The sequence below is a fragment of the Pteropus alecto genome, unplaced genomic scaffold (assembly GCF_000325575.1).
Source record: "Pteropus alecto unplaced genomic scaffold, ASM32557v1 scaffold40, whole genome shotgun sequence".
Classification (NCBI taxonomy): domain Eukaryota; kingdom Metazoa; phylum Chordata; class Mammalia; order Chiroptera; family Pteropodidae; genus Pteropus; species Pteropus alecto.
In genome coordinates, this window is record NW_006431919.1 from 4292353 (window position 1) to 4318615 (window position 26263).

Sequence of the window (26263 nt, forward strand, 5' to 3'; positions counted from 1 at the left end):
CTCTTCCGAGCGGCCATGGTGAAGAAATACCAGATACCACTGGGAAAGCCTTAGAGCTTCATGTCTTCCAGACAACTCTCTGTCCCTTCTTTCCCCAGTCTCTAGGTTGTAAATCATATGTGGAAAAGTAGTATGCTAAAAATATAAATATTTAAAAAAAATTTTAAATGTTGGGTTGGGGGCCATGTGGTTTTTTGTTTTTGTTTTTGTTTTTGTTTTTGTTTTAATGTGGTTATTAAGATACCTGTCTCTGGATGTTTGGACCAACTATGAACAGAGGCAAGTTATTTATTTTCTCTGAACTTTAGCTTTCTCATCCATACCTTTGAGATGATAAAAATTGGATTGTTGAGAAGTCGAAATGAGGTAATACATTAGAAACTCAGCAGAGTGCTCATTCTTCATAAGGACTCAAGTGTTTGTGATGGCCTCTCTGCTGCTGCTGCTCACACTACTTGTCTTCTAGGATTATTACTGGAGAAAGTTAGGAGAGTAAGGCATTTCAGGCAGAAGGACACTTCTGAGTAAAAGCACAGAAATATGAAAAAAATTCTTACCCTTGTGTATAAAAGTGATACATGGCATTGACAAGAAAGGCTGTAGATATTTAGTGCTGAGAGATTCCTCTGAGCAAAGGAATCGAATGCTCAAATAATTAGAGAGTTGGTGAAATTGTGCTCCATTCTTGTTTTTAAAAGTGAAACGTCAAAATGAAGACTCCAGTGTGTGTCTGAGTTCAGTGTGTGTGTATCTTTTCCACTAAACATACAGGCAAAGCTCTGTACAGTGACTGCCATTTCGTCCTCAGGAAGTGACGAAATCAGCCATTTGGTCTCCTGGGGTTGTGGGGTGCTGACTCTTATTCTTTCTGGGGAAGAGGAGTGTGTCATTAGCTACCTTTTTTACTGGGAAGTATGACACCAGTTTTGGCTCAGTGTCTAGCCATCTCGTCTTTTCCTAAGGTTGCCTGATTAGAAACATGAAAAAATGGAATTTGGTCCTTGTGACTGGGATAAGGGAAAGTGTGTATGCCGGTATACATGATCCTTTACTTGGTTGTCTTTGATCTTCACTGTGCCACCTACTTTCAGTCCATAAGACCTCACAGAAGTAGCCAAATAAAGCATACTTCAGGGTACGCCGTTCCTCTCATCTCATACCTACAAAGGGCCTTCATGGTTGATTATAATTGCTTATCCATCTTTTTATGTCTATTATTTAAGTTTACCCTCCTTTCTATCTTTTCCCCTTAAGTCCTTCCGATACACTCTGTGCTCCTGTACGACCCATCTAAGCCCTTCTCCCCACACAAAAAAACCTCACATGCACACTGTTTTTGGCCTCTCCGATTTTCCTCAAACTGTTTCTTCAACTTAGAATGCCCACATCCTATTATCAAAAAAGCCTGGATTTATGTGTGGGGTAGATATAGTAATGACTGGGAAATAACATAATTATTTGGCTTCTCATATATTGGTGTTCTTCCCAGAGATGACCTGTTTGGTTTGAAATTTGGCCTAATTTTGTCACTTTGGCAAGGGTAGAAGTAGATGGACTAGAATCTCTGTGTTGCTAGGATAGAAAGTTGGGTAGATGGAATCCAGGGTTTAAACTTTCTAGTTTAGAATATTACAACCCATGGGGGTAGTTTGCATTTTATCATATATACATCCATTTAACTAGCTTTTGGACTTTAAACAATCTTAAATTTTTAGAAAACTTCAAATACATAAATGCAGAATAAAACTTTTCTAAGCCAGATGAAAGAATTACATCACACTTGCATCCTGCAGGTATGTTGTCTGTAAAGCTGTATAAATGTGAGTTGAGTGATTTAACAGACTTGGTCACTGAACTCGTTAACAGCAGATGTCAGACAGTAAAAACGGCAGGTGAGTTAGATTGGAGGAGTGGGCAATGGCTGCTGACGAAGGGAGGAATGACAGCTGACGAAGAGACAGGGTCTAGTAGAGACTGCAGACTCACCAAGTATGAAGCTGTCTGGTGATGAAGACAAACAAACAAAAGCAAATAAAACACCCTACCACCTCAAGAGTCCTAAAAGAAGTTATTATATACACCAATGCTCGTGATTATCAGTCAGCAACCAGGTGTCATATGTTTCTACTATGCACCAGGTTCCATTCCAGGAAATCGCAGAGAATAAAGAAAAGCATAAAATACTTTATAAAATAGCTCTGAAAGTATTTACTATCTGCGACACCACCACATTAGGCCAGAGTAAAGGTGTATATATTAAGCTCTTTTTACAAAAGGAGGGGCCTGTGTAGGACCTCTTCAAAATATTTAAAATTATTTAGCCATGTACAAGAGACATGTGTTTACTACTTTCTCAATGATGTCATTTCCTGACAATGCTAATAATGGAGGCATTTCAAAATAATGACCTCATAAAGTTCACGCAGCTGTCTCTCCGTGCAGACTCAGATAACATACAGCCGTGACCTCACTTAGGCCAAGAGCAGGTCTTAATAGCTTGATAAAACTATGGTCAGAAATGCAGTTTGGTTTAAATGGTTTTCTCTTCACTGTTAACTTATTTACTGAAAAAAGTGTCCCACTCAAAGTGCATTCTTTTCCTAAGATTCCCCAGGGGTGGGGCCATGGCACGTATGGGTCATTAGACAAAACTGAGAGATGAACCCTGAGATATATCAAGAACCTGAAAACTCAACCTTGTATTGAAGTCGTTTGAGTGTTTTGCTTATTTTATTTCACCAAGCCAGTCACGTAGAGCCAAGGAGTCTGGAGATCTTACTCATTTTTAAATGGCTGGTTTAGGGCATTGACCCTGCAAGAAAGACCTCCTCTTAAAGGAACTTTAAGAAGTTCAAGAACCTGAGTGCTGTGCCTGCTGAGAGACAGGCAGAGTAATTAGGCAGAGGCAGATTTCCTGGTACTGAGGAGAAAGATGGAGTGCATCTCGTGTAATATAGAAGGTATGGGTGAGGGTGAGCACAATGCGAGCCTTACCACAGGTACAGGCAGAACCAAGACCAGGCATTTATTTAAAATGGAGAAAGGAATATGTATCTTAATCCCGCTGTCCACAAAATTTCTTTTAGGAAAAAAAAGAAAATGAGAGTAGGAACAAATTAAGAGCAGGCGAATGCTACCACAACTGCTTAGTCTTTCTGGCCTCTTAAAATCTGAGGCAAGTCAGGAAAATGTGATGCTAACACTAAATGTGGAGTCAGGAAATGTAAGTTCAGGTAAAGGCTCTGCAGCTAACACCCTCTCCGTTCGACCTTAAGGACAGCATCTCATCCCAGAGCATTCACCTCTTGCCTGTGATATAAGGGAGTTAGGCAAAGCCTCTGTGGCTCCTTCCACTTCTGGCATTCTAGAGTTCAATAATAAACTAAATATCCTGTTTTTTAATATTTAATACACAATGAAATGTATGCAATGGAGTGACCTATAAATTCTGCTTAACTTTAAATGTGAATTAGATGCAAATGCAGAATGAAAATTTAGAGTAAAAATCATTACTCTCTGTAGATTAGGAATTATAATGTAGTTCTTTGCAGAGTGAGGAAGGAATCTTATGCAAGCTGAAATAAGCACTGAAGGATGTAGGGAGAACTAGATATTACTGTGGTCTGGACTTTCTTTCCCTTTAGTGAGACTTTTTCTTTTCTATTTTTACACCCATACTTACAGAGGGAACAAATGTCCCTGAAATTCTACATGGGACAATGGTACAAGCACTACAAGAACATCAGCTCACCAGAGCACAGTCATAAGTAAAGGTATCATCTATAGATTTGTACAATCTAGAAGACTCACGTGTATATGGCCTCTGATAAACCTGATGTACTATCTACCTCTCCTGAGAGAAAGGAAAATTTATTCAATTGTTACTCATCAACTTGAAATAGCCCAAGAAAATAGCCCAACGACAAGGTAATCCATGCTTACTGGGTGCCACGATTTGTGTTAGCGCTTGACATATTTTCTTTCATTTAATCCTTAGACTAAAAGCACCCTACTAGAATATAGTTTTTAAATTTTTTTTGATTTTCTGATTCCTATTTGTAAAGTGGGGAAATTGAACCTTGGAGGGGTGACGTAAGGTCTTGCCGCCACTAGGTAGAATAAGCTGAGGTCGAAATGTTCCCTGACTCCAAAGCCTATTCTCTTCCACAATACCATGTTGCCTTGTGAAGTCCTACCTCCAACTCTTGTTCTGCCCTTATTCAGCTGTGGTACCTAAAACAAATCACTGAAGTTCTTGAATCTCAGTTTGCTCATCTGTTAAAAATCACAAAAACCACTCAAACAACTATGAATGTATAGCCTCTGCTCTTCTTCCATGGTTTGTGGATGGTCTTTACAAGGTCATGGTTAATTCATTGGGAATGGTGCCTTTCACAGTCCAGAAGCATGGTGGCCCTGGACTTTGAGAGGGCCATGTACAACTCAAAACCTTATGTTAACTGTATTATATGTTTAAACATCTCTTGATGGACTCTGCATCCCCAAATGCCTAAGAAACTTCTGAATAATAGGTTTCCTTATGAGGTCTTCTAGCTCAAAGCATCTGTAACAATCTGAAATAAATTAAGGTTTAGTACATGAAGGGAGTTCAGAGGCAGAACTGACACTTCCATAAGAGACTATTGGCATCATAGAAAGAGACCTGGCAATGAATCGGGGATTCGGGGTCCTGGTTTACTCCAACTTGTCATTCAAAGAGAGATGCTAATTCCTGCCTGCCTTCCCTAAAGCAGTTATTATAAGAATCAAATGTGATAATATAGATGAAAGCACTCTAGAAAAAACATAAAATATCCTGCTAAAGTATGATATTAACTGTGAGATATTAAAGTATCAAGTCACTTCACTAGTTGTCAACTGAGAAAGAGGGAAAATTGCAAGCTCCACCAGCAAAATTTAGAAGCCTTACTTTTTCATCCTTCAGCAAGGTCCTGTAACTGATACTTATATATAAGTTTATTTGACTTTAATGAGAATTAGTTGCACATACAGCTTGCAGGATTCAGATAAAGATCATCGCCAGCCTAGGTGATAATAAATAGAACCTCTGGTTCCTTCCCTAGGCAAGAGTGGTCCTCTTTTGTCTCCTTTATTCTATTAGTCAATGGTTCTCAAAGAATGGTCCAGGACCAGCAGCATGAAAACCTGTTAGACACACAAACTCTCAAGCCCCACCCCCACTGAATCAGAAATTCTTGGGGTGGGCTCAGCAGTCTGAATTCAACAATGTCCCAAGGAATTCTGGGACATTGCATACTCAAGTCGAGGACCACTGCCATAAGTGAGTCTCGCAGGACTGACCTCCTGGGGTAATACTTTGGCCATGGGTACTCAGAATGGTGTGGCTCCAGTAACCTGTAAGGGTACCTCGTATAGGTCCCTGTAAGGCTGGTGTCAGTAGAGGTTGGGTTGGTGGACATCAGTGTTAGCAAACAGGGTACGTGTGGCCCAAAACATGCTTACATAGGCCTCTTATATATATGGCCCCGTGTTAGGTTTTATGAGAAGAATATGGCTCTGTTTCAAGGAACGCAGCTCTCTCAAAATTCAGAAAGTACAGATAGCTTTGGATCCTTGGCAGCCAGAGAATAATAGCAATCCCAAATTAAACCATACATATGGAAAAGCTAGCTCCATAGTAAGCTTTCTTCTCTGAGCCTCAAAATTATGAAACATAACAATAAATATGAAAATAACTCATGTTTATTGAGCATTTATCATATGCTTAACACTGTTTTAAGAGATTTTTATGTGTTAATGGTGCTACATATTTTTAGCTATTTACTTCACCAAGTCCTTTGCTGGGCTCCGAAAATATAACTGTGAAAATATAACTGCCCTCAAGTAGCTCACACACCAATGGAGGAAAATTAAATAAAGTGAGCCAATTACCACTCCAGTGAGGACTATGAAGAGCAAGTTCAGGACGTCTACAGAGGCACAGGGAGAGCACCTACAGTCTTAGGTAAACAGAAGTTTCTCAGAGGAGGGAATGCCCAAATTTAGACTTCTGAAGGAAGAGAGGATTGGTCATTTTAGAGTGGGAAAAACAGATTTAGGGCACTTGGACAACTATTCTCCAGGTCATGGATCAGGTAAGCAGCAGTGTTGGGATTTGAATTCAGGTCAGTCCAATTCCAAAGCCCTTGCTTTTAACCATGAAGATGAGGCCAGAAAATGGGTTTTATCAAGTCTGTCGATTCTGGTAAATTGGTAGTGGCTTACGGGAATGCTGATGATGAGAACTCTGAGGACTTGACTGGGCTCACCTGGAAAGAATGCCATGATCAATTAGTGATGTCTGCCTTGGGTGCAGGAGAGAAGATTATATGTGTCACGCATTTGCTGACCCCGCACTACAGAGCACTGCCTACCGGACTTAGCACAAGGAGGGAGAGACCTGCCGAGCTGTTTCTTATTCATGTTAAGATTGTCTCTGACTTCCAAGAACTTACAGCTTAACAGCATCAGCAGGTGGCATAAGTGACAGCTCAGGATGTTATGAGCTGATGGGCATTCAGTGAGAAAGGGATTAATGTTTTCTTTAAAAAGCGAAGACATTGATGAAGTGTAACGGTGAAAATCAAACAATAATAAAGTGCAATCAATCTTATTAATCGAAAACTTTAAAATTTATAGGCCAATTCAGTTTTTATTTTTACCTCTGTTACATCCATCAACATGGAAGGTGTTGCTATGATAGAAAATGTCACTGTTTGCAAGTAATGGGATCCGTATATCAAGACAGCTCCATCATGCCCAGGGGAAACTTACATTTAGAAATTCCACCCAAGAAAGTATGTATTCAGTATACCTAATGTCTCATCTGTGGAGTAGTTTGGAAATTGATAGACATCAAAGAGAGTGCGAAGGTGGCTCTTTAAGGCAAAGATGATAATAAGTTACTGCCAAATTTGCTTTAGACATGGTTTATAATGTCACTAAGTGGGTAAGCTCTTTGAAAGCTAATCAAATATTGTTTCCACAGTATATTAAACCATTTTATGGATTGAAATAATAACAACGACCACCTCCCTACACCACCAAACTGTTCTTAACAAAGCAAATAATCAAAACAAAGCAAATGAGCACCATTAAGTCAGTCGGTACTTGGAAATGACTCTCAAATGGATTTCCCTTGAAAAACGTCTTTTTAACTTCTCCCTGTCTCACCTTCACAATTAATTGTTATAAGCACTTTTTATCCTCGACATTAACAATTTTTTTAAAAAATGCCTTAGGTACTGGATATACAGATCAAAAGAAGGAGATGACCTTCCCCCAGAATCTCAAGGTCAGAGCAGTTTGCCATCTGGGCGTTTCTCCCCAGGAAGGCTGTTTCATAAATGATCATCTCTCATTAACCAGGCCTTAACAAGCAAAGTTCTCCCATTTTCAGAGGCTCCCTTTGTGGTCAAGGGCAGCCATGGGTGTTGTCATCTGAATAAGCCGGATGTGAGGATGTGGGCCTCAGCAGTCCCCACTCTAGAGCTATGCCTGCTTATTTGGCTCCTCTGAAGCCCCATCCACAGCCAAAGAAACTAGCTTCCCCTTGGCCTTCCTCCTCCAAGGCCTTTACATCAGCAATGATGGGGGAGCTTATCACCTTGAGACGTCCTTACCTATCTTACTTTAGAAGACAAGATTTGACAGGACCAGAAATCAAAACGTTGCTCTGGTCTGACCAGTACAGAATTATCTTTGATTCATTTTACAATTGAACATTATCTGAAACCTCAACAAAGAGAAAAAAACATGACAGCAGTCTGTGGCGAGGAGCCTCTGGAGGCAGAGGCTGACAAGGACTTTACCTTTTCTCATCCCCATCAGATTAGGTAATCACACAGAGAACTATAAGAAATGGCATCTCTGTCCAGGGACCCTGTGTATCACAGTATCTCCTCTGTACAAATACCAACATGAGGAAAGTGTTCCGGGGCCCGAGGTTTGAGGGCTCCAGTTTAGATTATGTATTAAATGGAAAGAGGAAGAAAACCATTTATAGGTTTGCATTTAACACGTTCAGGACCCAGAAGCTTCTCTTCAGGGCTCCTGATCCATTCAAACAGCAAAGAAATATCGAGTCAGTTCAGGAAAAAAAAAACGCCTATTGGCTGTGCAACTTATTCACGTCCTTCAGCCCTGGTAGGCTTCTGGATATATGTTCCTAATACATATATTCTTTGAGCAGTATTGGTGCTGAAGCTTAGCTGGGTGCTGTCGTTCGTCCCATTCTTCTCTTTTTACTTCAAGTACTTGGGCTATTTTCTCCTCATTCCATGGGAAGAGACAGGACCCAGTGCTTTGGGTGGAGCCCACGGCTGCTGGTAGATTAGAGATCTGGTTTCTACTCCTACTTCTGCTACGAACATGTTGTACGACTTTTGACAAGTATCTTCCCCTCTCTCGGCAGCCTAAGTTAGCCAGCATCAGTACAGGAAAGGAGCCTTTCCAGACTGAACATCTGAACATTCTAGGACTCAGTGGGAACTGGAATTCTGGGTCACTTGAGTTCACTGTAACCAGCATTTGCCAGCTGCCTTCCTCTTTGGCATCAAGCATTGTACAGGGCACTGCGGGGGGGGCCAGGGGGTATGCTTATATCAGAGTGCTCTCTCTGTCTCTCTGTCTCTCTGTCTCTCTGTACATTGTACAGGGCACTGAGGGGGGGCGGGGGGGGTATGCTTATATCAGAGTGCTCTCTTTCTCTCTCTCTCTCTCTCTTTCATACCATAGGACTCACAGACAAGGGGAGAGTAGGACGAGAAAAACAAGCTTACAGATATCTCAGTGCACAGCAGAACATACTGTGTGCTGCGGGCAAAGTACAAATGATTACAGGGTCTAAAAGAGGTAGAAATTGCATCTATTTATGAAAAGTCAGAATAACACTTCATGGCATTTTAGACGAGCCTTGGCAGAGAGAGAATTCAAACAGGACGCAGAGAAGTTTCTATAGCAACATTTGCTGAGCACATAGTTTGTGCCAGCCATTGTTCTGAGCACTTTACACATAATGGCTCATTTATTCCTCTCAGTCTTTTGAGATTGAGACTACGATTATTCCCATTCTGTATATGAAGAAACTGAGGCATAGACAGTCCAAGTGACAGGCTTTAGCTCATAGCATAAGTGGCAAGTGCCAGGATTCAAACTGAGGCAATCTGGTGCCCCGTCTAGGGGTTCCACTGACTCTCACGTATGAAAAGCCACTGAACCCAGAGAGTGGAGAATGGAGAAGACCTAACTGCTCAGATGAGTTTTGTGGCCCCGGGCAAGTCCTTTGGTGTCCATGACCTTCCAATTTCCTATCTGTGAAATAGGCATGATAAGTACTTGCCTCATTGGGTTTTTATGATGATTCAGCAAAATGGCAGGTATAAAAATATTTTAAATGATATGAAGTCCTATATAATTTTTAATAACAGAGGAGAAAAGAAGGAGCAGCAAGAATAAAAGTTGGGAGCTGGTAAAGTGCAAAGCACAGTTAGGCACATGTTTAGGCCAGAGTGATTGTCCGGCGTGCTCTGTGAGTGAGCGCTGCCTGCTGGGCTGAGCTGGGGTCTTCTCCCAACAACTGCACCTCAGGCGCTCCACCCAAGGTCTCGCTTCATCTCAGCTCTGCTAGATATGCTAGGCCTTGACTCTGCTCCCTCAGTGGGGAGAATAATAAAGCTACCCTACTTTACTCATTTTCTGTACTGTTGACACTCGCCCCAAAATGCTAGTGCCAGTCTCACTAGCATTTGAGTTCGATGGCAGCATTTGAAGGAAAGAAGTAGACCCTTAGCCCTCAGTACTAATATAGACATTGGTACATTAGTTTCAGCAGAACGAGTTCATGTAGGAGTGATGATAAGGGATAGTCAGAGTGGAGCAGAAGACTCGTCTCAACTCTGTGTGTGTGGAAATATGTGTTACAGTTGTCTTCTCAATGTTGGGCAAAGCAGCATCTTCAGATGATGCCCAGGTTACCATAGAGACTGGAGGAAAGCTGAAGGTGTACGCGGTGGTTAAAGCCAAGAGAAGAGCAGTAGCTCAAGGGACACTCAGTAGGAGCTACACTGGACTGGGCTCAAACTCAGGTTTGAGCCCCAGCTTGGCAGATTTTTGGCTGCAGGACCATGGAAATGTCATTTCACCCTTGAGCTTCAGTTTTCTGTATAATGGCACAAATGATAAAAATGCTCTCTAAAGCACCTTTGATTCTGAAAGCCTAAAAACATGCAAGTTATTTTTAAGCAGAAATTTAACTATAGCTATTCTTAGGCTCCCAACTAGAAGCTATATATGATTTTCTATCTCCTACTAACTGCAGAGGTAAAATTTTCAGCAGCATGCGGCTCTTATCTTAGTAGTAGCCAGGTAACGTGTTTACAAAACACAACGACAACAGCAACCACAGCAACAGACACAATAGTAGCCAGGAACTATGCTAACTACACATTTTAAATACATTTAATTCTCAGAGCAGCCCCATTGGGTGGGTACTATTATTATTTCTGTATTACAGCTGAGGAAGCAAGGTTTCAGAGTTACTAATTAACTTGCCCAAGAGACAGAGTGGAGAACCGAACCCAGTTTGTCCACCATCAAACTCTGTGCTCTTAACCATGCAGACGTCCAGCTAGGAGTGAAGATAGACAAACGAAACCAAGTGTCCCAGGTGGCCCTTGAAGCTCCTCCACCTTGAAAAATGACCCCTAAATTTTTTTTTTTTTTTTCATAGGGATCAGAGCCTTTCTTCCCCAGGAACAAGGAAGTCACTAACTCCAGAGTAAGAGAACAGGACAAGCAATCTTTTCCCTAAAATGAACTCTGATGACATGAAAGTGGACAGGCCTCCATTGGAGGAGAGAGGGACAAGAGCGTCATGAGAAAAGGGCAGTTTTCCCACCTCCTCAGTTACCAGAGAGATCGTCCACGCAGGAGAAGTCCCTGACCCCTGCCTGGCGTCACTCAATGACTTTGACCGTGAAAGGGTTCAAGGAAAAGTACACCAGAGGGATGGCATAGTCGATAGATCAGACAGAACGCAGAAACCAGCTTACTTAGAAAGCCTCTGTTCCGAAAGCACTGTTAAATGTGAGGTACACAGAAAGATTCCTCAGACACAGCTCTCGTAGTCCTTAAGGGAAGGGCTCTTTGTATAAGATGGGAGATAACTCTAGGCATGGCCAGCATTAATGCAAGACATTAAGTGCCATAATGAAAGTCTAAACAACTTGCTTTGAGCGTAGAGTGGAGGGAGGATCAGATACAATTAACTCCAACACGAGGCAGAAAGTGCTAAGTGCACTAATGGAAGTAAAAGCTAAGAGCTTTGGGAGCCTATAGAGGGTTGAATTGATTCTGACTCAGGATCTCACAAAAGTGGTGGTATTTAAGTGGGAACTTGAAGGACTGGATTGAGTGGGGAAGGGCCATGATGAACTTCTCCTCGGCACAGGCGAGTCGGTCTAAAGAGGAAGTCAGTTTGTCTGTGTTTGCTTTTCTGAAGGCAGGTTGGCTACAATCATGAAGTTAAAGTTCAGACTGGTTTTGATTCCCGGATCTGCCATGTCCTTGTGACCTTGAACCTTGGTATCTTCATCCGTAAATGAAGATCCTAGTGCCTTCTTCATAGAATTGCGATGGGGAATGAAGAAATTAATGCATGTGTTTAGCAATGTGAATGTTTAGTTAATGCTCAATAACTTAGTTTTTACTATCTGTATTATTACTAATGCAGAGAACATTACTGAGCTCCTCTGGGTAACATCTGTGGTTAACCAGCCACTGTTGGATATTAAATAACTTAAAAAATTAACTAAGTGCACCTACATATTCATTACATTTGCCTTCACCTCATTCATATTTCCTCTCACCAGATCCCTGCAGAGCCAGTACCTTTGCCTATTCTTGAATCATAGTCTCTTAGTTTTTTTTTTTTCTTTTCTTTTTTCTTTTTTTTTTGCTTTGTGTTATTTTGGTTTTCTTGTCTATACAATAGACCAAATCATTTTTTTGTTTTGTTTTCTACTTTCTTCTTCATGCAGTAAAAGGTCCACATTACTGTAATAATGTATATTCAGTGGAAATTCAAGGAGAGTGCACTCCTTGAGGTATTTTCAGATCCAGGAGTGAATGCACAAAAGTCATTCGTTTCTCAGGTAGAATCTTGTGTGGTCCACAGCCCAGCATTTCTCTGTCTCCTATTCATCACCTCGCTGCTGAGAATCATCAGAGAAGGTTGGAACTGCAGGGAACTGCAGCCAAATCTTTTGTTTAACCAATGAGGACCACAAGGCTCAAAGACAGGAAGAGGCTTGTCAAGTTTCAGCAGAGCAGGCAGCGGTGGGCCTGTGCACTGGACCCCCCAGGGTGGGGACTCACAGGCTAGCATGGCCCAGATGGCTTCTCATGAGATTTCTGCCTGTGCTCTGCAGACTTGGGCTCTTTTGAGGTCAAAGATATCTTTTCTTCCCTCCCTTCATCCTCCTTCACCTCCCTTCCTGCTTTTGGTAAAGCCAGAAGCTTCGGCCCTCCTGGAGGCTCACATTGCACGTGCAATTCCTGCTCCCACAAGGCATCCTCAGGATGCCTTTCACAGCACCGTGTACAGATGAGGGGCCTTTGCAGCTTGGAGCCCACTTGACAGCCAGTGAGGTGAGAAGACTGAAAACACTTTAAACTGCCTCAGCCTTGAAGACATGAGAAAAGGCAGATGGGAAACGTCTGTGATGACCAACATTGTAGAAAGTTGATAAAGATGAGACTTTAAGGCTTTTTTATCCTGCTCCCCTGAGATCAAACATATACATATTTTTAATCTCACATGATCGCTCCAGCTTTTGGTGGTGGTGACGAGATTGAGGAGAATTCTGAAGATACTCCTGGGCTCCACAGGAAAGAATACTAGGAGAGGGATGGAGATGATGTCTGGCATGGCTAATGGGAGGACAAAGCAACAGGGTGTGTGTGTGTGTGTGTGTGTGTGTGTGTGTGTGTGTGTGCGCGCGCGCACATTGTTATCAGGCATTTCTGCCTTAGACTTTTGAAAATGTGCTTGTCTTCTAACACCCTCATCTTCAAAGTCTGCCCTATTCTCCCTCTTGACCAGGAATTGGGAATTGTCCTTTCCACTGAATGTACAGTATGTGCTGGTCTTTTACTGTAGGATTTTACTTTCTCGTGTATGGTTTCTATTAGTGGTTCATGATTTTATCTTCTTTATCACATTAGAATGTCTCTCTTAAAGTCAGGGGCTTTGGTTCTTATTTTCCCCATACAATATGTCAAATCAATATTTTAATTATTCAGCGAATGTCATGGTGTTAGATACATTATAAGATAATTTAGCATAGTGGGAAAAACTCACATTGTGGAATCAGACATACATAGATTTCAATTCTTTCTCTGCGATTATCAATTCAGTGATTTCCACCTACCTGTACCTCAGTCTTTCTTTTATAAAATAACAACAATAACGACAATAGTGTGTACCCTGTAGGGCTGTTACAGAAATTAAAAGAGTTAATAAATGTAAAATGTGTAATCTAGTTCCTAGCATCAAAGGGCTCAATATATGCAAGAAACTATTAGAGATACTGGGAATCATTGTCATTATCATCATCATCATTTGTTTCTATTCTTACTATGCTAGTAACCAGGATCTCTAAATCTCCAATCAACCTCTCTCTTTCCTTAGATATGAGAGAAAGATATGCATAGAAATAAATTGAAGGGAGAAAAAAAAAAGTCTACTGTTTATTACTATCGGGTTTGTACCAAACCACACTGTGGACTCCTGTGAGCTGGAGGACCCATAAGTGCCTCCTGCCCCAAGGCGCTCACCTAATCTACAGGGACCAGAAAAGACCACCCACAGCAATAGGGGACAGAGGAGAGTTTTGATCGATATCTCAAATAAGGCAAGTTTTCACTTCAGATCTTCAGAGTGGTGGCCCCTCCTACTTGTGCTCAAAGCAGCCCCAGGCCTGCACAGCACCCCAAAGAAACAACCTAGCGGAAATTCTGCAGCTCCAGCATCATGGCCCACAACCAGCCTTGCCACCTCCTTACCTGTCTTGGAGGAGGCCTTGGGGGAGGGGACATCCTAAACCAACAAATGGCCCCAGGAGGGAGGTGAGGTAGTGGCACGGCCATGGTGACAAGTCCTGTGTGTAGACGTGAGGGAGGGAAATAATGTGATGCTCTAAGTATGTGCAGAACCTATGGAAGAAGCCAGACCTCGAGAGAGAGAAATACGCAGTTAGCAGCAGCAGAATCTGGATGTGGAACTGACCACGCTTGCATAGCCCATGCCTAGCCTCTTACAGATGAGGAAACACACGGCTTCGCCTAAGGAGGAAAGTAGCCCACTCACTAGGTTATTCATTTACTTGGCACTGACCGTACCTCTCAATGCCAACAATTGTGCTGTGTGCTGGGTAGGCATGCTGAGAAAAAGAGAAAGGCTCTGCTCTCACCAACTTAGGCTAAAAGAGGGACAGATAATCAATAAGCCAACAAACAGATGCAGTGAAGTCTCTCATATCCAACTTCCTCTCAACCATCTCTTTGGATCGACCTGCATTCCCCCTTCTCTCTGTAAACACCCCAGCTGACGCCCTCGGTGAGCTGAAAGCTCCTGGTCAGTAGCCTTTTCTCTGATCGTCCCATACATTCCTGCCCACATCAATTTTGTTGGAGTTGTGCTAGGAATCAGTTCTAGTTGTTTCCAAATCTATTTATGTTTCTGTGTTTTTATTATATTTGGGCACTGCAACAAAAAATTATATAGACTGGTGAAATATGAGTGCAAAAAAAATTATTTTATTTCTTTGGAAGCTGAGTTAAATACTTTTGAAAGGCTCAGAGATGAACCACTGAAAACACTGTAATATTAGGTGTAGGCGAGACAACTCTGAAAGATTGGGAGAAAAGCAGACACAAAAAAATCCTGCACTTACATTTATTTTACAAGTGTCTTCAAGTTCCCACTACATCAGAAGATTGATAAATACATGTGCATTTAGGTGTTTTAAGCTAAAAGAAAATACCTGCCATGAGTCATTTTTTTGTGATTCTCCATTTTAACCATCTTTTTCAAATAATCTAAATGCAGTTCCTGTTGCATTAGATAAAAGAGCTTCTACTGTAATTACGACTTGAGTAAAGTGCTGTGAAGGAAGCGAACTGAGTACTGTGACACAGAAGAGTGGATGACCTACTTAGGGTGATCCTTGAAAGTTGGGAAGAAGCCACCAAGCAAAAGTGAGAGAGGAGTTCTAGGCGGAGGGATAGCACTGGGGGGAGGCCTTGGTATGCTGGAGAAGGTGAAGCAGTGGTGACAAAAAGGGAAATGAATGAAGTCGTTCAGGTCATCAGGGCTCCGACTACGAGGACCCTTCAAGGTCATGCAAAGGATTTTAGACTTTAGTCAAAGTCCAATTTGGGGCGCTCGGTGGGGCACAGGGGTGGTGGTGTTATAACAAGATCCAATTTCCATTTTCAAAAGAACATTCTGGCTGCTATGTGAAGAATGGGTGAGCATGGGAAAAGGGAAACTGGGCCGGGCGGAGGCAGGGATAAAGTGACAAAGTGCAACAAGTATGCATTACTAGCAGTGACAGAGCCCTGGGCCAGGGTGATAGTGGGGACAGAAAGTGAGTGATAGATACATTTGTGACATCTTTAGAAGGACTTAAAGCCATGACTGTGGTTTTTTTTAGTCAATTAGTCAGTATGATTAAACTTAACAGCTAATTTTTGGAAAGCATTGTGATCTGATGGGGTAAAAAACCCAACCTTAATGTCAGGCAACTTGGTTTCCTTTTTCTAGTTTGATATTTATTTTTCTAGTTTGATATTTATAAAGTTAAGAGTAAGCCTCTTAACTTTTAGAAGATCATCTGGATAAAGGGGATAATAATATCCTGCCCAGTCCACCTCATAGTTGGGTTGTGCAATTTGAATACGATGATGGCTGACACATAATATTACACGTTATAGTAAAGTTAGGACTTTGGTAACCTCACAGCAGGTGAGGCAGGTATTATTGCCCTCACTTCACAGGGGAGCAAACCAAGACTTATTCAATAGTTATTGAGCATCTACTATATCAAGACCAGGGCTAGTCTCTGAGACTTTTGAAAACAGACTCAACCCTGCCCCCACTGAGCCCCACCCATGCTCACTGTCCGATGAAGACAGACATGAAAAAGCTAAATTATAAAATATCAAAATAAGTATAAGAGAAAGTACATTAGAAACTCAGAGGAGGAAGTAATTACTTTTTTTGGAAGGGTTGGAAAGCTACCCACTTAAGTCAGCATCTGCCTGGGGTCTTGAAGGGTGTGTAGAAGTTTTCCAGGGGTGGAGTGGCATTTTTGAGAAACGAATGCAGAGGCATGGAGACCTGGAAGGAGTGGTTTGCTAAACAGCAGTGTGATTGGGGCCTCTGGCATTTGATGGACGATTAGGAAATGAAGCTGGAGAGGTGAATTGGAGCCAGCGAGGCTCTCCCACATACAGCTTTGTGGGTGCATTATGCCAAAATAAGAGAACTAGTACATCATCTTCACGTTCATGCTTCCCTCAAATGCTCGCACCAGCTCCATGTTACATCTGTGCCTGTGCCTTCCACTCCCTCTTGCCTCACTTACTGTTTCCCCAGAATTAGTTCGAATCTCGGCCTTTCTTCCTCATACACACTCCTGGAACTCTTCATTTTAGTGGGGTCATAGAGAACATCCCAAGATAGCGAGAAATGCTTTTGTTCGCAGAATTTCTTCTAGAATTCGAGGAGCCTATATCATTTCTTAGCAGAAGCTATTTCATCCCATGTTCTGAGAACCCTTGAAAAGTGAATAAAATTTTGGTACAAAGGTAACTAAATACCATTTTGGTGCAAGGGAACTAAATACCAGGGAGTGATGAGGAGCATCTCGACAGAGAAGACAGGTGGCTTTTGCTCAAGAGTCTCGGTGGGCATTGTCTGGAAGGCCAGACCAGTCACTGAGCTGGACAGCATGCTTTCATTCCTTAACTCTCCAATCCATAAAATAAGTAACAGAATGTGTGCTTTTAGAGGCAGACGATTATTAGAGTTAATTGAATCTCACTTCCTTTACAAAGGAGGACATGAATTCCAAAGAGGGGAAACAATTTATCTAAGGTCATATAGAGAACCAGCAGCTTGTTTGGTCATTCATTCATTCATTCATTCGTTCCCTTCAGCAAAAGTGTTTCAGTGCCTCCTGTGTGCCCAGCAGTATGTTAGATGCTAGGACTATATTGGTAGATAAAATAGTCATGATTTCTGCCTTATTGGGGGAAACGAATTGATACAAATAAAAAATTAAATGAAATAATTAAACACAGATAATCTAATGGTAATAAGCATGGCACTGTAACAGAGAAAGGGTAGAATGTATATTTTAGAGAGAATGCTAAGGCTGAGACCTGAAGAAAGGCTCAGCCATTTAGAGAAGATTGGAAGGGCTTTCTAGGGTATATCAGCATATCTAAAAGCCCCAGGGCAAGAGAATTTAGACTGTCCTGAAAGGTAAAGAGAAAGAGGAGTGTGAAGCCTTCACCTAGAGGGTGGGGTCTGGGAGCGGAAGTGGTAGGAGAGACAGGCGGGGGGCGGAGCTTGCAGCTTTGTATTTCAAAGCGCCCTTAAAGGTGGCCGCAGGACTGCTTTCCACGTTCCTGCTGGAAAGGCAAGGCAAGGACACGTTCATAGCAAGACTATTGGTGGTGCATTTGTTTTAAATGTGGTAGTCTAAGCAGGCTTTACGAAGACCATGGGTTAGAAGAGCAGACAAAAGCGATTCAGAGTTTCTTCTATATCCACCTCTGCATTTGGTTAGCATTCAGCTCAGGAAGTCGGCCGAGGGCAGGGGTCAGAAGTGAATTCAGATTTCAGAGGAGGTAGGATTTGGTTTCCAGTACTGTCGTTTGGTTTTGAGATCTTGAAATTTCTGATTTCCATACATTTTTCACCCTTCATTCTTGTCCTTTCACCTCCTCAGTGAATACACCCTAGCTGGAAAATTAATTTCACTGATTTAGGGCACCCTCAGGCTGTTATCTGTGGATCCCAGTAAAACTTTGCCTTCCTTGATTGACAGGTGCCAATCAAGTTGACGGGCATACATTGCACTGTAGGCTTGCCACTTGGCTTAGAAAAATCCATTTATATGTATGATTTTCATAGGAAAAGAATAGCAAATAAGAAACAATTTTTTTTTTTCTCTCACTCACCCAGAAAACAGAATTAAGATAGCCAAAGGGAGAATCTGGCTTCATTTCATGAATGATTTACCTAGTGTTCCTTGCAGTGATGGTTCATTCATGAACCAGCAAGAGTTGCTTTTTTGATGGATGGAGTGGGGAGTGGGGTGGTGTTTGGGCCAGAGACAGAGGAAGCTATGAGGCTGAGCTCTCCCACAACCCCCTTCCCTTTGGCTGTTGTCCCTGCTTTTAATAATTGTGTGCTGGCTGGTTAGTGTGCTAATTCCCAAAAGTTGCACAGAAGGCAGAGCCAGGTAGATATAGGCCCTACCTGAGCTCCTCAGTGAACCCCACCTCCTATCCCCAAATGAGGCAGAGTGAGCACTCACTCCAAAGCCTGGACTGTGGCCTTAATCTTGGCCCTGGAACCCAACTTAAGAATAAGCCCTGACCTCAGCCTCAAATCCAAGTCCTACACTTGTGCAAACAGAGCCCCTCATCCCAGCCCTTGAGCCAGCACTCCTGACTAAGCCTGCACATGAGCTGAGCCTTGGACTTAAAAGGACCAGCCACAATGTTGTGAATCCGTGGTACATACCCACTTTTTAAACAAACCTCGGAAAGGACCCGCTCTCACAGGGCCGGGGCCTCCCTTGCCATCTCCTCAGAGCCTTTAGTCTTTAGCCAAAAGGCAGTGTTGCAGCCTCCTCTAGTCCACAGTGGGCCAGTGCAAAGGAGAAGAAGACTGGAACTCAGAACCGCACCACCCTCTTGCCATATTGCTCTCCTTACGTCAACCCTTAGTCTTTTGTGAACTTCGAGGTCCCACTGGCTCTTGTACAGAAGCCAGCAAGTCATGGCCTTTAGTCAAATTGGGACATTATCAGTTGACTTTTGCCCTTTTATGGTTCTTTTCCTCTTCCCTTCCCACTTTGTGAATAGCCGGAGTCACTGCAAAACCACAAGAAAAGGAAGATGGGGGCTCACCCCTGTCTCCATCATTCCCCAGCTCTATGATCCTTGGTTCTGCATTTGTACATGGTCTCAAGGGTTGTCATTCCTGCCCTACCTACCTTACTGGGTATTCACAAGAGAAAATGGATGCAAAGGATTTTAAAAACATAGAATATACTGTGAGCTATTATTACTGCTCCCAAAATGTCAGCATTTCACTCTGCTTGCTATCCAATAGCAGAATAGCATAGAGTAGGAGTTGCAAACTACAATCCACAGGCTAAATCCAGCCCCAATGCCTGTTTCTATAAATAAGGTTTTATACTATAAATCAAGTTTCACACTCGTTTGTTTATATATTTTCTTTGACTGCTTTTGTGCTACAAAATCAATATTGACTAGTTGCAACAGAGACCATATGGCCCACAGAGGCCAATATATTTACTATTTGGCCCTTTGGAGAAAAAAAATTTGCAGACACCTGACATAGAAACACCTTCAGACACCTGTCAATGGCTCTGAAGCTGGAACGCCTGTGTTTGGATTCTGAATATTCTACTTAATGGCTGTGTGACCTTGGTCAAGTTTATTAGCCTTGGTTTTCTCTCTATAAAATGGGATAATGACTCTATACTATTAAATTAGTAATAAATGAGTAATTCATGTAAAGCACTTAGCATAGGAACTGGCACAGTAACTGCTCAGTGTTGGCTGGCATTATTACCCAGGGAATGAATGAAAGCTCTGGTTTGTGTTGATAGACTTTCAGGGGACAGAGTAGAATAGTTCAAGGTGCAGGCCATGGAGTTAAGACAGGTCTGGATTTATATCCTAGCTCTGTCACTTACCACATGAATGACTTGTGGAAGTTCAATTAACCTCTCTGAACTTTAGCTTCCTCTTGCATGAAATAAGGGGGTGGAAATTATTTGGTTGTTGTAAAGAGTAAATGATAAAATGCATGTGAAGTGCCTAGAACAGGATTTGGCACATGGTAAACACTCAATAGGTGACATAACTATAACAATAAACAATAAGAATAATAGTATTTTTCCCAAGTAGTGCCAGCCACCTAGAATAGATAGATAGTGGAAAGTCTCCAGTATATCAACATCAGGTGAGGCAGGAAGCTACCCCTGTGGCTAGTGATACCCTGGACACACGGTTTTGCTATATTCCAAGCACATGTAAATTAAATAGACTTTGAAGTGGATTTGGTCAGACAGCTGTCTATTAGGAGTCTTTTTGAAGCCAATAGGCCCACAAGACCAGGTACCTTTTTATTGCTAACAAAATTTGACTCTTTGATTATTCTTGGGTTAAGTGACAGGTCACTTAACTGCATGTGCACATAGTGATAAGCAGTTTGCTATGCACGGTGAAATGTCCTTGTTTTTAATCCATTCAATATCCTAAGTGTTGGGTTACGTAATGGGAATAAACCTTTCTGCCTAGGGAGCACTGGCTAAAGAGACTGGGCGTTGTGGGTGGGATACTTTAAGATTTGGGATGCCAGCCTAAGAGCACAGCTCTCATTCTCCGGTGGCCTAAGATAATAGGGAGTGACAGAGTTCAGTGGGCAGAAGTACAGTAGGGGGCAGGGAATATTGTATCCCCCCAAGCTCATGATTGCTAGATAGTCAAACTAATTTAGAAGACTGTAAAACAAGTGACATCACCAAGCATTTATGTGTATCTCCCACCCAGCTCTATATAGAGTACTGCACATTTCATACACCAATAAAAATGATAGAGGCACTCCACCTTCAAGGAAGCTTACACCTCAATTGCGGGTGAAAAGATATAAATACACAAAAAGTCGCTTGATAATATAAATGAAAAATACTGAGTCCATCCAATTCAAGAAAAGCCTTGGAAGCAAGATGAAGTCAATCATCAAGATAGGATCAATTTATTAATATTAGGTAAATGATTTACATTTGTTCATTCGCTCGTGTACCAAAAATATTGTGTAGTCATCATGCGATGCCTTCTGGGGGGTTGTAAAGAATAATATGAGCTTTATAAGGCCAGAGGTATCATCTGTGTTATTCACCAATCAATTCTACAGTATCTAACCCACAGCAGACAGGCAACAATGACTGAATTAGATATAGCTCCTTACTTAACCTCAGTGTTTAGATGTATGTGACATTTACAGAGCTCTAACATGGTCTTGGACTTTGACTTATATTATGACATATTAGCCAACAGAAAAGTAGTAGACATCTGTTGGTTTGATAGGCTCAGCTTCTAATCCTCTATATTCAAAGTACCTTTATTATATAGCTTTTTTGGCTGCCATCTTAGTAAAATAATTATCTAATCTTAGTAAGATAGTTACCTAGTTGCTCTGCCTTCTCTTGGCCAAGGGGTGACCTATGTCCTGAGCTAGGCCAGTCTTGAGCTGTATGGAGCAGTTATTACAAATGGCTGGAGCAACGCTGACACTCTGAAGAGACTGTGAAATCCTGACATCTAGATTCCCAGAGCTACTCCAATTCCTGTCTTCTATAAGGTCCATATTTTTTTTAGCTGAGGATCCCTCATATCTTTCTAACAAGTTTCTCTTTGTCTTAAGTTAGGCTGCATTGCTTTCTGGTCTTGTATTCAAAGAACTCAAACAGACGTGGATTTATATCCCAGCTCTGTCACTTACCACATGAATGACTTGTGGAAGATTAATTAATCTCCTTGAACTTTAGCTTCCTCTTGCATTAAACAGGGAATATAAAGCACGAGACAAGATAAAAATTGATGAGGCACAAATTTCCATGGGCACTTAATAGAAGAATAGAGACCTTTAGACTAAAGCGAGGAATAGGGAGGGATAAGAGCTCCGTGGAGGAGGTGACATTTGAGCTGAATATTTAAAGAACGAAAAAAGATTTGGAGAGGGAAAAGGCAAGAGGCGGGAGAGCTACGCAGTCCAGAGCAAGAGCATGAGTGAACGTCCGCAGCAAGCCTGGAAATATCGGAGGAACAGCAGCATCTACCCTAGAACCCAGTGAACTCGCTGACTGTCCCACCTTTGTAGTCCTATTACATGTAAGTCACAAGATGCTTCCTTTCCCATTTTCCAAATTCAGGAGTCAGCAACCTTCCCCTCCACTGAATCTCACCTCCATTGACTTGAGCCATAGGATGTTAGGGCTGAAAGGTCTGATAAGGTCAGCTCGTACTGACCTTCTCAAACTAAGGTGAAGTTCAAGAGCTCTGAGGGTACCCAAGCCACGCGTGAAGTACCTTAAACCTTACAGGAGCATTAGGTTTACTCAGAGAGTTACGTGATGTTTTTCCTTCGTCTCTACTGCTCTTCTTTCTCATACTACATCCACACTGGCCTTCTTCCTGTTTCTTAAGCTCTTCAATCGTTTCCTAAGTCTTGTTAAGAGCCTTTGTGCTTTCTGTTTCTTCTGCTTGAAAGTGTTTCCCTGGCCCTTTGTCTGGCCAGCTTCTTCCTTAGGTTCATTTTTCAGCTCAAATGTTAGTGCCACATAGACGATCTCCCTGACCATCTTATCTATAGTAGCCCTGCCAGTCGCTCTCACGTTATCCCCTGTTATTTTCTTTGTAACATTTATAGCACCCAAAATAATTTTGTTAGTTTGTGTATCATCTCACTCCCCTCTCCAGAACCTAGGCTCCATGATAGCAGGGACTTGTCTTGTTATCGAGTACTATACCCTCTGGCACCACCTTGCTGCCCAGCACATACTACACGCTCAGTATACATTTATTAGATGGATGGATAAGTAGATCAACAGGAGAAAGATGGAAAGAAGAATGAGAATATAACCATCTGTAGAACTATACATCCCCAAGGAGTATAAAAGTTTTATTAGTGGGATTTCACCCAACCACCCCACCCCAGCACCCCCCCAAAAAAGTTGAGAAACAGTGATTTAGTATAAACTCAATTGTCCAGATGGAGAAAATGCAGCCTGGAGAGGGGAAGGGGTTTGTTCATGGCCCCAGAGTTGCTTCTTGGCATTTACTTCTCCAAAATCAGGTACCTTAAGTGTTTTGCAGTAAAACTTATCATCTATCAGTCTATTCGTCCTTCCCCCTACACCCGTTGTCATAATTCAGCCCACAAGGGGAGTCTAATTCCAAGACCTGTGAGCCCAGCCTTCACCTAATTCTTAGCATCATATATAGTTATCACATCTTGTTGGCTTTCTGCGCCTGGTAACTAATTCTCATGTTTTATAATAAGTAAGCAAATCTGAGCAGGGGAGGATAGCCCCTCTTCTACATCTCCCTTTGCTTCTATGTTCCAACTGGGTGTCAGGGCCAGGGTGAAGAGAGGCCCTGGGCAGATGAGTTGGGTCCAAAGCTGAAGCAAATTGTAACACTGACATGTGACACAGTGACTTGACTTCTCCAGTGCTGGCAAGGCCCTCAACAGTGGTCCCCACCCACTTCCAGTTCTGTTCCACATCCTCTACCAGCCATACTGGCTTTTCTCAAGTTTCTCTAAGGTCCCTTCTCTCTCACCTCACTGCCTTTGGATAAACTGGTCCCTCTACCTAGATATTACATAAGGTGTGTAGCACAATGCCTGGCCTGTAGTAAGTGCTCAGTAAAAACAGTGTTTGCAGTTCCGATCATTTATTCTGTGGTTAATCCCCTTAGTAGTCTCTCAAAATACCCTTTTTGTTCCTTTGATGAAAAATTTACTGAACTCCTGTGTAAGTTCTGTGAAGGCAGAATACACGTCTGTCTTGTGTCATCAGTCTGTTCCAATTTTCTGACAATGTTAGTTTCTGGTGCTCAATAAATATTTGTTGAATTTAACAAATTAATGATAAGGTTTTTTTCTAGTAAGTGACAAGGAAGCCCTAGACATGTGGATGGGGACAATTTATATCTATTACGGTAATTCATTTCATGTCGGTATTAGATCTTGGACATAAGGGAGTATCAGGGGATGGAGGGGCACTCTTACTGTCCCCTGAGTGACAGAAATAAAGCACATTTGATGTCATAGGTTAGAGTCAGATCAAGAATGTCATTCCCACCAATAAGGATAGAATTATTCGGGGAGGGGGATGAGAATATAAAAGTCCTCTCACACACACCCCTACACACACTTTCTATCTCCCTCCCCAGATGAAGCTGTCCTGACTTCTCATTATCCACTATTTAAAACAAGGCTGCTACATTTCCAGGGACTTATGCCAGGAGCCAAGGAGAAATGCCTGTGTGAGAAGCCTTAAATGAAGTGACAATAAAAAAGGAGTTGCTAATACCAGGAGTTCCCTCCCTGGGAGAGAGCTGTCAGGGCGAGTACCCAGGGCTGGAGATTTATTGATACTAAGTGGATGGTGCCTTAACTAGGAATGATTATTAAAGAGGTTTGAGTGAATCGTGGATGGAATTGGACAGCCCGCACTGTGCAGGGCGTGGGTTTTCCTGCCCTCTCCAGTCCCTGCCCTTCTGCCTCCCCAAGAGGGAATTCCTGGCCTTATTTTTGACTGGCTCTGATTTGGGGACATGTTCTGCTACAGAATCTCTTGGAGGTGGGGACCTTGGAATCTGACACTCTGGCAGCGTTCCCTGAACACACTGTGTCTTGCTTCTCTCTGCCAGTCTTTGCTGTCACTATTCTTTCTACCTAGAATATTCTTTATGCACTTGCAGCTGCATCGTACCCCCTATCCTGGCTGATTCCTGCTTATCTTTCACTTCCTAAGGAGTGGTAGATGCTGGATGTCGAGTGGTGGATGAATGTGTGAGTGGACAGGTGGAGAGACCTATAGAAGAACAGATGTGGTATGCATCACTTCATGATTCCCAGGGACAGAGGGGATACATCGAGCACACCATACTGTTTTGTTTTGTTTTAATATCAGTAGACCCTAATGCAGTAATGCCTCTTTATCTGGCATTAGGGGAAAACAGTGTGCTACCTGAGAGGATATTCTAGAAATCGAAGCTGACCTATGTGCACAGACTGCTTCCTTCCAACACTGTTGGGGGAGGGAGGGTGGCATATCACAGAGGTTAAGAGTTCAGGCCCTGTGGGCAAACTGGTAGAGTTCAGGTTTTAGCTCCACCTTGCACTGGTCCTGGGCCTTATTTTTCCAATTTGTAACCTATCTCAGAGGATGAAAGGAGTTAATGCAAGGAAATGTTCTCAGCACCGTGTCTGGAACTTTGTAAATGCTCAAATGTCAGCTCTCAAGCGTTATTCTCAGAGGCATTATATGCAGCCCTGCTGTCTTAAACGGAAGGCACCACACATAGTCCAGCCTGCTCTGATTCAACGTTGAGTGTCTGTGAGGAGAGCAGCACACAATGCAGTTCTGATGCTGCTTTTGAAAGTTCCCATTTCTCCCCCTTCTGCTTGCTGCATCCGACAGTACAGTTCCCTACCCCTAGTCCCCTTTTGGATTTGCCTCCTCTCATCTACTCTCTATTAGGCAACTCACTCACCCAGCAGGTGAAAAATTGTATCTTAAATAAAACTCAAGACTCTAAATGCACCTAGATTTAGTGCTAGGATTTTGTTACAATTGGATCCAAGGATTCAGAGTCTTTACCTGATTTCTGGGTTTGAAAAAGTACACTGGAGGTTGCTCAAAGTTTGACCAGCAAATAACTAAAGTGTTGTCAATCAGTAAACATTTTTCAATTAATTACACTAGAATCTAGAATGTGGGAGCCTGAAGAGACATTAAATATTATGAAGTCCAAACCATCATTTTACAGCTGGAAAAACTGAGGCCCAGGGAGAGTGTGGGGTTCGCTCAAGGTCACTAACTATTGTTAAAATCAAAAAGAGAATCCTCCAGGTCTTCTCTGGCATCTAATCAAGCACTTTGTAACACTGTGTTGTCTCTTCGGATCGAATATCTATTATGACAGATTCAAAGAAATACCCTGCACCTCCTAATTATATTTCCCAATGTTTAACCAATGACTGCATCCTCCCACAGACCTCGGGCCTACAGAGTCTCTACATATCTCAATCTCTCTCTCTCTCTCTCTTTCTCTCTCTCTGTTGCTGCTCAGGCTTAGCTGAAATGAGGAGCCAGGTGGAAGGTCAGATGCTGAGCAA

General features: G+C 42.3%; 1 protein-coding gene across 5 annotated transcripts in view; it reads left to right on the forward strand.

The window, feature by feature from the left end:
- GRIA1 (glutamate ionotropic receptor AMPA type subunit 1) overlaps positions 1-26263 on the forward strand; it is a 284539-nt gene that overhangs the window by 118903 nt on the left and 139373 nt on the right. The gene's annotated exons all lie outside the window — the stretch shown is intronic.